The following is an 11,487-nucleotide window of genomic DNA, read 5'->3' on the forward strand; positions in this document are numbered from 1 at the left end:
GACAGTCCGATAGTTCAATTGTATTCCACTTTGACAGTGTCCCGTGGGACCATGGCACAACACAGTTAGTTATGGTGATATGGTGAGACTCACCGGCACATGGCGATACCATGTTGACCAATCTCTACTCACAGCTCATCATCTGAGTCCATTGAGTCCGTCTCTCCAGGCATAAGATCAAACAGTCCTGTCCATCACCAGTAGTGCCACACCCATTGTCATCTGTCAGGCAAAACGTTCATGAGCATTCTTCACATCTTTAAATATTTCACAACAACCCTACTAACCCACATACCATTCTATTTTATTATTGTTGTAATGCCTATTATCGAAACCAACTCCCCATAAACCCTTGGGAGTGAACTAATTCAAAACAAATTTTTCATAACTCTTTCTGTCTTTTAAACATACTGAAACATTTTCCTCTCTGGCCTTCCTTTGCCCCACTATTTTCTTTTTGACCTCCTCAAACCATTTATTTTCCTTGCTTCTTTTTCAAAACTGTACATTTCTAGAATTTGCTTGACCACAATTTTGGTTCACGCTTTTTGACATAGTTTAGACTCTATTCTCCTAATTTATTTTAACTTATCTATATACTCATATTTACGTTTGTTTGTTGTGAAATACTCATCTTTCATCTTTCTTGGTCTGGCTCCTCCTTTGACTGTGTCTTCCATTTCCTGTCCCATTTCCGTTCCTTGAGCAGCTTCCTCAGTCACTGCTCTCTATTGAAGTTACAGTCCAGTTCAGTTTGAGTGCTCATCTGATGTATGACCCCTTGATGACAGATGGAGGTCATACAGCAGCCACAAATCACCACTCAGGTCAATGACATTTGCCTGGGTGGGGACAGGAAAACAGGTGACAGCACCAGGTGCCAACAAAATCAAATGCTCCTATTTTATGTAGCTAATTGTCTATTTACAATATTTGTTGCTGTTTAATGTTCAGAAAAGAAACTCAAAGGTTACCCCTGTCCTGCAGTTGTGTCTTCTGGTGGGGTCATCACGCTTGTGACCCTTTCGTTTTTAGTGTCTTCCCATCCTCTGCTAATAGGGCTCAAATAGATGGACTTCAGACACTAAGGCCCCTATCGTTGCATCGGCGTTGTTTCTAGGCCGAGCGCCTGGCGCAGCGCAAATCAGTGGGAGTGGACCAGCGCACTTGATATCTTCGTGTTGGCGCTCCACGCAGCCTCAACCATTACAACCACGCCTTTTAAGCGTAAAATTATGCACCGTCAGTTCATTGGATAAGTGCAATAAACGAATCGCACGCTTGCCTTTTAAGCTCCATTCCAGCGGTCCAGCAAAACCAGACAATAGCCAAGCGCTCTGCCCCCCCCCTCCCTTCATCCAGTCTGTCTGTCTCCATATATAGGCTATTATTCCATATTATTATGCTTCTCAAACCAATCTAACTGCAGTTTAAATACTGCAAGCATGTAAATACGCTACACTATAGCAAGATCAAAGTGAAAAGAATGTTCTAAATGCATCAGCTAGAAAAATATAGCCTATCCCTATATGATGAGATAAATTTTATATTGGTGAAAGTTTGTCCAGAAAGATATCGTTTTCTCTCCCCTGCTGCAGGTAGAATGATGCACATAAATATACCCTACATTATGTAAAGTCATTGCATAAATGTGTTTTTATTGTAAAACTAAATGTGAAGTAGGGCCAAGTTATTGGAGCGGACATCACAGTATAGCACATGACAGTAGAAGCGCGTTCCGCAGCGCGTTCCGCTGTCACTTATCTAAATCACGTTAAATCCACAAGAGATATATATAGGCCCAGGAGGACACATAGGGTGGTGTATTCATTTTGATGTTTCATTTGGTCCAATATTGAAATGTTCTACAATTGCAGGATGTGTTACCATTACACATTAATTTAGATCGACCTTTTATATCTATTTCGGCTCATTTGGTTGCTATTTAGTAGTGAAATGGAGAAGCACAATGCATGCTGGGACATGCCAGGCAACTTACAACTTATTTTTCCGATGGGAAGTGTGTTGTGTCTGTCTAAAGCCTGGATTATGCTTGACGCTTTGGCCGGCCGCACGGAAATGAGAGACACGGAATCCGACGAGGAAACGTGTGGAGCTTGTATACTCTGTGTGGGTTTCTGCAGGCGGAATTGAGCGCGAGTCTTGAAAACTCCACTTTGTCCGCCCGTCCACGTCCGCGTAGTTACAAATTTCGGCGTGCGCACGGCCGCTCGAAAACCGTCCGCACGGAGCCTTGCGGAGGGGCGTGTCTGCTGATTTGACGTCACTTTTCCGCGCGGACACTCGCGTTCCTCGCTGATGCGGAAAGCATAATGAGACCTTAAGGGAGGGAGTCAGAGAGAGAGAGAGAAGGGTGACAGAGAAGAGGCAGAAGAGCACTGGCGCACTGAATAGGCCTGGTTTCAGAGAGAGACAGAGAAGGGTGACAGGGGAGAGGCAGAAGAGCACTCCTTGCAACTGGCGCACTGAATAGGCCTGGTTTTCAAAAGCGCAAAGCGCTAAATTTACGCCAGGTGGGAAGATATCAATACGCCGAGATTTAAGGCCGACACGCCCATTCTGGCCCATTCTGGGACTGCGCCACGCCCATTCGGCCTAAAGCGCATTTGGCAGCGTAAAGCCATATTGATATCTTCCCGAGGCAGGCGCAAGGCACGTTTTTTTGCGTTTAAGGCCCGTTTTAGCGCCGAAGGCCTGTGGGAGAATAGGGCCCTAAATCTCCATTGTATTCTAAACCACTCAAACGAAAATGAAAGCAAGCTTTTGGTCATAATCACTTAAGCTGTTAGTATGCATGCTGAGTGTATCCTTGTACACATGCTGGGTGTATTCATTTACAATGATGCAGAAAAGAATAAGCTCTTGATTATGACCACTTAATAGCACATGCTGGGTGTACAGACTATATGACACATGCTTCTTTCTCCTGTAACTTCATTCACTCATATAGGCAATTGTAGTTATTTGACTCCAAAAACTTCCAAAACTCCTCCCTTTCATCCTTCTCTCTATCGCGTTAGTAGAGAGGATGATATAATATCTGATCTATGTATACACATTTATTATAATTTTCAACAGTGTAGGGACTAGCTATTTACTAATTAATTAGTCACTGGTTTTTAATTTATTTTGCATTATGCTGTCACTTAAACTGACAGTATGGCAGTATGTGACCTTTCCTGCCACACTGAAAACATGTCAGCGGGGTGGTCTTCCTCTGTGGACAGCCAGCACGGAAATGCCCTATCTCCCCACAATCAAAACATGACTGCCGCTGCAAGCATGCAATCCGGGAGGGCTTGTTCATTTTAGCTATTAATTGCTTTTTCTTTATTCGCTTTCTCCTCTTTCGGCATTGGTTATTGTTGTTTGGCATGGCCGATATCCATCCCCCAAACGATATTCCTGCCCGTTTCAACTCGTTTACTATCTTTACCAATCCTGGAGGAATGTAATTTGGATCTATTTTTGGCACCTTAACTGTTGGGTCTATCTTATCTAATATTATCAACCTCATATCTATTTCCCTCGTAACGAGTGTGAACGAGGGAAGAAGGTCCATTCTCAACCAGCTGCATCTCCCCTATAAATACTTGGGCATTTGGCTAGATTCTAAGCTCTCATTTCAAATCCATGTAGGACATCTAACCAAAAAGCTAAGGGGAAAGATTGGTTTCCTTTACAGAAACAGGTCTTGTTTCTCTTTATCTAGCAGAAAAACCATTGTGCAATATCTTGTAATGTCTGTCTTTGATTATGGTGATGTACTATACATGCACGCTTCACCTTCACTGAAGCCTCTTGATGCAGTATTTCATAGTGCTTTGAGATTCATCACTGGTGATGGGTTTCTCACTCATCATTGTACTCTCTATGAAAAAGTAGGTTGGCCTTCTCTGACCGTCCGTAGAGATCAGCATTGTCTTTTGTTCATTTATAAGGCCCTGTGCGGTAAGCTCCCACTATATCTGTCCTCGCTTTAAAATTTTAGTACTTTAAGTTATCAGACTCGTTCACAGACACACATTAGACTGGTTATTCCACGTATCAATAGTGAAGCAGGTAAAAATGCTTTTATCTTTTACGCACCTCATAGATGGAATAAACTTCAGGACTCTCTCAAACTGGACCAACTGGTCTCTATAGAGTCATTCAAAACGCTACTTGAGGATGGATCGCACAGGACTTGCACCTGTTTTACATTGCCCTCTTAACTGTCTGTACCTGTGATTTTATATGTCTGTATTGTTTTCATCTGTTTGAGTGTGATTGTGTTATTTTATAATGCCACAGTCTATTCTTATTCCTGATTTGTATTGTTGAACTTGTGATATTTGTTGTAAACAGGGCGTCCTTGAAAAAGAGAGCATGCTCTCAATGGTCCTCCCTGGATAAATAAAGGTTAAATAAAAAATAAAAAAAATCTCCGATATATTCTTGCAGTTGCAGTTACTGTACATATTTTCTTCCTCTTTGGACCATACACCACTATAATGTGAGGATTCCTTTAGGATTGTCAGTGTATGTGGCTATCACAAATATCTGATCTCTTTAATTGTCAGTACAGTTGTTCCACAGACTAGGAGGGGAACCTGCTTCTCATTGGTTAAACCGTCTCGCTTGAGCTTCTAACTGGTCAAACTGGCTCCGAAAGGCGGAAGGAGCATTTGGCAGCAAGTCTGTTTCTAACAATAGCTTTTCAGAGAGCACCACTCCACACACACTGCAGGCTAGGAGGGGAGGGGGGACGTGGAAGTCACAGGAGGGGAGGGGGGATGAGCGCTGCTCCTTCCATTCAATACCATTCACACTTAATAGCAAGAAAGGGCACCATTGAGCCCCCTTGACATTTGCTCGGCCCTCACAATTTTTTAACTACGTCCCTGTATTTTGGCAATTTACAGTAGCCTGCACTTAAGACAGTATCGGCTCGCTCCTCTGCTGTTCTCACTAATCTCAACGCACAAAATTAATTACCAGCTTTAACAAGAGCACGATAGCAACATAGCACAATACTAAAATAACGCAATAATTACTCACAATATTACTCACTGCTCTTAGAACGAGTAACATTTACAAACACATTTCTTTTCATAAATTGGCCTACAACAGCTCATCAGATTATTACTAATTATCATACACTATGTCAGACTTAACACGCATGTCTTATCATGCACATACAAACAACCATATCAATGTGCGGTGATGTATTGATGTATGTTAAACATCCAAGTTTGCTTTTTACATGCAGTTATTTACATGCGTTACATGAGTTATTCTTTCACACTTATTATTTATTTACAATGCATACGATGTTGCAGTGTGCATTAGCCGGGCCCGTATTTGCAAACATATAGCAGCAGAACCTATAGTCTACATAGACTAATATTTATTTATGACAATACTACTCATAATTATTTTGCCCACTCATAATGACTGCAATTTTTCTCTCAGACTCGCTCTGGTCTGTTATAGTCGTGGCCACTTTTCCACGAGTCTTTTTCTCCTAGTTACGGTATACCTTAACCTCACTGGTTCTGACCTTCAGAGCTCTTGAAGCGGTAACCTCGTTAATGGTATAATATACCTAATACTCAGTTATTACAGTCAGGCTTATCTTTTGCCTCCCTTTTGGTCCCCAGGGCTTGAAGATTCTTGCCACCTTTGGCCTTCGATCGGAAACTTATTTACATGAATGCTGTCCTCAGCCCATTCACTTGCCACCTTTGGCCTTCGATCGGAACTTATTAGGCTAGTCTACTTCGATCGGCAACTTATTTACAAAAATGCTGTCCTCAGCATTCTCTTGCCACCTTTGGCCTTCGATCGGAAACTTATTTACAGGCTATTCAATAGCACAAAGTCTAAATTTCATACCGGTAGTTTAAATTTGTTAAAACACACAAACAGTTTTGTGTGAGTGAGATTCCCCTTCTGCAGCGAGTGTCCTATTTCGTGGGTCTTTTTCAAAGTCGGAGCAACCTGTCGCCGCTCACTTTCATGGTGTGTGTGACCCACATAATCATTTAATAATTAATAATCAATAATTAATAATTGGCTTAAATGCCTTACCTTTTTCTTTGGCTGTCACACACCACAAAATCAACGCAGCTCAGGTCGGCAAAAGTATGCTCCGGCTTTCAAAACGCGACACGTTGGGCGTAATTTATGTCGTGGATAATTCTATATGAATATGTCGAAATAAATAGGACAACCTCTCAGTCGCTGTGAAGATATGAATCTGTTTAATTATAACCACACATGAACATTTATAGGCAGCTTTGCACGCAAAGCCCAAGTTCCCACAATGAAAGGAAACCACACCACCTAGCTAATCGTCCCTCAGGGACCTTGTTGTTGACCACTTAGAAACGCCTATTTCACCTATTCCATGCATGAGTCATCCAAAAATTCTTTCCACAGTATCCAACCAGCAGGTGGTGTCTGGGGGAAGCTGTGTGCAGGCTGGAGGGAGGAGAAATACTTTTTTATATATTTTTATTCAACAAAAGATATTATTTTCTCACAAACTTTGACAAGCATTTTGTTAATGTTGCTTTTCTGTTTCCCCCCCCCCCCCCTCCCCCCACCCCTATACTGCCAGCAAAATAGTTTCCAAAATACTTATCTTATACACACAGACATACACACAACACACATACCATACATATACATACAGATACATAGATATGGGTTCCCACACAATCACAAAACTCAAAGATCTCTCATGGACCCATCAAGCCCAATTCTCTCAGACCCTAGAAAGCCCATAAACAACAAGAGGAGAAAAATTAATAAAACATTTTTTTTTTTAAAGAGGCCTGAATATATAAACAGTAAACACCTGTCAGGTGTGTCTCTACACAGAGCTGCTTTTTAACACAGAGCTGGGATGAGGAGGGCTTGACAATTGTAGGACTGATCTGTTTAGTTTTGATTGCTGTTGCTTTGTTGAGTATTTGTTGGAGTTGCATTGGTTTTGATAGAACTTGGTTGTTCTCTACCATGATGTGATGATTTGAAGAAGTACATGTTATAGGTAGTGGTTTCAATAAAGGCTTGTTAAAACTCAAATTCTCTCTCTCTCTCTCTCTCTCTCTCTCTCTCTCTCTCTCTCTCTCCAGAGTCTGTGAGGTTGGTGAATAGTACTAGTCTGTGCTCAGGCAGACTGGAGGTGAAGTCTAACCAGGTGTGGTCCTCAGTATGTGAAGCTGATTTTGACCAGCAGGATGCAGAGGTGGTTTGTAGGGAGCTTGGCTGTGGGGCTCCTTCAGTCCTCCAGGGGGCGCTCTATGGAGAAATGGAGACTCCAATGTGGACCAAAGAGTTCCAGTGTGAAGGCAATGAGTCTGTTCTCCTGGACTGTGGAAGCTCAGGCTCAGCTAGAAACACCTGCTCACCTGGCAAAGCTGTTGGACTCACCTGCTCAGGTAGGGGATCATGTCTATGTTCCCCGGGTTCTATGTTCCCCGGGTTCTATATTCCCCGTTTTTCACTAAGAGGGTTCTATGTTCCCCAGGTTCTATGTTCCCCGCTTTTCACTAAGAGGGTTCTATGTTCCCCAGGTTCTATGTTCCCCGCTTTTAACTAAGAGGGTTCTATGTTCCCCGCTTTTCACTAAGAGGGTTCTATGTTCCCCTCTATGTTCCCCGCTATGTTCCCGGGTCCGATGTTTCCCCCGAAATGCCTTCGGTGACGATCGACTTATACCCAAATCACTAAATGAACTAGCCTAATATAAACTATACACGTTTTAATGAGTGCAACACAAATTAACTTAAATACTTCAACTTACATGTCTCAGGGACGCATCCACACAGTAACCAAAAGTTATCAGTCTCTGTCTCTGAACCGCGGACAGCAGACGCTCTCCTCCCTCCTCTCCCCGTCTGCTCCGCGCGTCCGCTCCAAAACTCTGACGCTCACCAGACAGCTATTTTCTGAACGTCAGAAATGTAGGCTACTCTCCTCACAAATAAATGTTTCAAGTCGTAAAATGGTGTTGGTTTTCTTGTTTTATAGTCTCATAATGAAGTAGGCTATAGGCCTATAATAGCCAAATATTAATAATTGTAGTAGGCTAGCCTAGTAACAACAACAACAACAACAACAACAATAATATGCTGATGATAATAATAATGATAATAATAGGCTAATAATAATCATCATCATCATCATCATCATACTAGGCTAATTATTTTCTGTTGTAATGGCTTGTGACATTGTTTTGTTTTGTTTTGGTTTAAATCTGTTTGACCTGAATGTTACACTACAGCCTATATACTGTATTAAAAAATATATATACTATATATTTATATTATTAGGCTAATAAAACCCCCCAAGACAGTATTTCAACAAATTAAATATCACACACAAAAAACTATTTTCAAAATAGAAATGTCGATCTTCTGAAAAGTTATGTTCATGCCTGCACTCAATACTTGGTCGGGAATAATTTTGCTTTAATTACTGCCTAAAGAAATAACTTGTCCATGTTATTTCCACGATATTCTAATTTTATGAGCTGCACCTGTAGGTTCGCCAACATAGCCTACATGCCCGCAACAGTGGGGCTTACAAGCATTAACACATGTAAGAGGAGAAAAATACTATTTTTTAGAATAATAATGTTTATAACATGACATAAAGTCAACAAACCACAAGAACAACAAAAACATAGCCTTATAAAACGATTACATTTCTGACACACAAAGATCAGCACCACAGATAGCCAGATCGGCCGATTCACTCCATTAACGGGAGCTGTCCGCCACCATGGTGCTGAAATCAAATCAATCGATGCTGGGAAAATCGATCACCCACAGTTTAATCATTTCTGACACACAAAGATCAGCACCACGGATAGCCACGGATAGTGGCAGAGCAGACACGGCAACTGAAAGAGGTGGGAATACTACTGTAATAATAATTGTAGTATTATTATTTAAATTTTTGTTATGAATAATTATAATAATAATAATAATAATGACAATAATAATAAAACTTCAATTAATAGCCCCGGATTTTATTTGCTTCGGCCTATAGGCTGTTTAGGATTTAGGAACTGCATCTATTGGGTGTTGTTTTATTCCTTGATTGATAAATAATTGATCAGGAAAGTTTCGAAATAATAATGATTGTTAATAATAATAATAATAATAATAATAATAATAATAGTACAAATGCAATTAATAGCCACGGATTATATTTGCTTCATTCAATCACTGAATAAATTCGCATCCGCCTAGCCAGCGGTAAGGCCGCCCGAAAGGCCTAACAGCCTATAGGCAGGCTTGCTTTAGGAACGGCATCTAGGCTATTTGGTGTTTAATTCCTTGCTTGAGCACAAAATTATTGTTCAGGAAAGTTTGGAAATAATAATGCTATTGTTGTTGTTGTTGTTGTGATAAATTAAATTGTATAAAAAGATCTAGGCTAAAGAACGAATAGTAGGCTAGCCGCGGCAGCCTATTAATATTAAAGAAAATAAAAAGGTAGCCTACTAAATAAATTCAGTTTTTATTGGAGGTCTTATTAAGTTGTTTGCATAACTCTTCTAGGGTCCCTATCGTTGCATCGGCGCTGTTTCTAGGCCGAGCGCCTGGCGCAGCGCAAATCAGTGGGCGTGGACCAGCGCACTTGATATCTTGGTCTTGGCGCTAGACGCAGCCTCAACCATTACAACCACGCCTTTTAAGCGTAAAATTATGCACCGTCAGTTCATTGGATAAGTGCAATAAACGAATCGCATGCTTGCCTTTTAAGCTCCATTCCAGTGGTCCAGCAAAACCAGACGGAACCCAAGCCTCTGATCCCCCCCCCCCCCCCCCCCCCACCTCCCTTCATCCCGTCTGTCTCCATATATCGGCTATTATTCCATATTATGATGCTTCTCAAACCAATATAACTGCAGTTTAAATACTGCAAGCATGTAAAAACGCTACATTATAGCAAGATCAAAGTGAAAATAATGTTCTAAACGCATCAGCTAGAAAAATATAGCCTATTAGATTGGTGAAAGTTTGTCCAGAAAGATATCATTTTCTCTCGCCTGCTGCAGGAAGGATGATGCACATAAATATAGCCTACATTAAGTCATTGCATAAATGTGTTTTTATTGTAAAACTAAATGTGGAGTAGGGCCAAGTTATTGGAGCGGACATCACAGTATAGCAGATGACAGTAGAAGCTTCCGAAGCGCGTTCCGCTGTCACTTATCTAAATCACGTTAAATCGACAAGGGATATTTATAGCCCCAGTAGGACATATATGTTTCACATAGGGTGGTGTTTTCATTTCGATGTTTTATTTGGTCCAATATTGAAATGTTCTACAATTGGAGGTTGTCTTACCATTACACATTATTTAGATCCTCCCTTAATATAGGTTTTCGGCTCATTTGGTTGCTATTTAGTAGCGAAATGTAGAAGCACAATGCATGTTGGGACATTCACATTGCAGTGAAGTTACAGCTTATTTTTTCTATGGGACTCTGAGCGAGGGAGTCAGAGACAGTCGGTATTGTACCTGGCAGACTGAGGAGAGAGGGAGAGAGGTGACACAGAGAAGGGTGAAAGAGGAGAGAGCCAGAGGGGAGGGAGAGAGCCAGAGGGGAGCGCTCCGCGCAACTGGCCCACTGAATAGGCCTGCTTTTCAAAGGCGCAAGGCGCTAAATTAACGCCAGGTCGGAAGATAGCAGTACGCCGGTATTTAGCGCCGACACGCCCACTTTGGCCCATTCTGGGACTGCGCCACGCCCATTCGGCCTAAAGCGCATTTGGCAGCGTAAAGCCATATTGATATCGTCCCAAAACAGGCGCAAGGCACGTTTTTTTGCGTTTAAGGCCCGTTTTAGCGCCGAAGGCTTGTGGGAGAATAGGGCCCTAGGTGTTCGAGCACATCGTGGAAAACCATGCACAGTTTGATGATGACACTGTCAGCCGCGCTGATGGATCAACCTCCTTGACAGCTTCGAGTTCTGCTTTTGGTTGAAAACCTTCCAAGCCATCTTCTCTTACTCGGATGTTGTCTTTGATATTCTCCAAAACAAACATTTCGATATGCAGTTTTGCCTCGCCAGATTGGATGAGCTTCACAGATCAATCGAAAAGGAAAAAGATAAGTTTGAGGTCTATGGAGAGACCGAGGCTTTGGTTGGCCCTCCGCGCATCCGTGGAGCTGGAGACGTTTGCGCACGGTACAGAGCGGTCCACTGCAGCGTAATCGACAGCCTTCTAAACCAGATCTCCAGCAGCTTCACTGATCACAATCCTGCCGCTGATGTGTGTGTGTGTGTGTGACTGTGTGCGCGCAGTTTATTTATTTATTTCAAATCAATCCCTGAGTCATTTGATTTCATCCTGGCGCCCGGGCTTAGCTCATTATGTCTCATTTGATGATTATTATTGTTATTTTGAGATGGTATTGTCATAGGACGCAAGCAAATTAAGTGGTAGCCTAATTCGC

Source organism: Poromitra crassiceps, assembly GCF_964638095.1.
Source record: "Poromitra crassiceps genome assembly, chromosome: 15".
NCBI classification, from domain to species: domain Eukaryota; kingdom Metazoa; phylum Chordata; class Actinopteri; order Beryciformes; family Melamphaidae; genus Poromitra; species Poromitra crassiceps.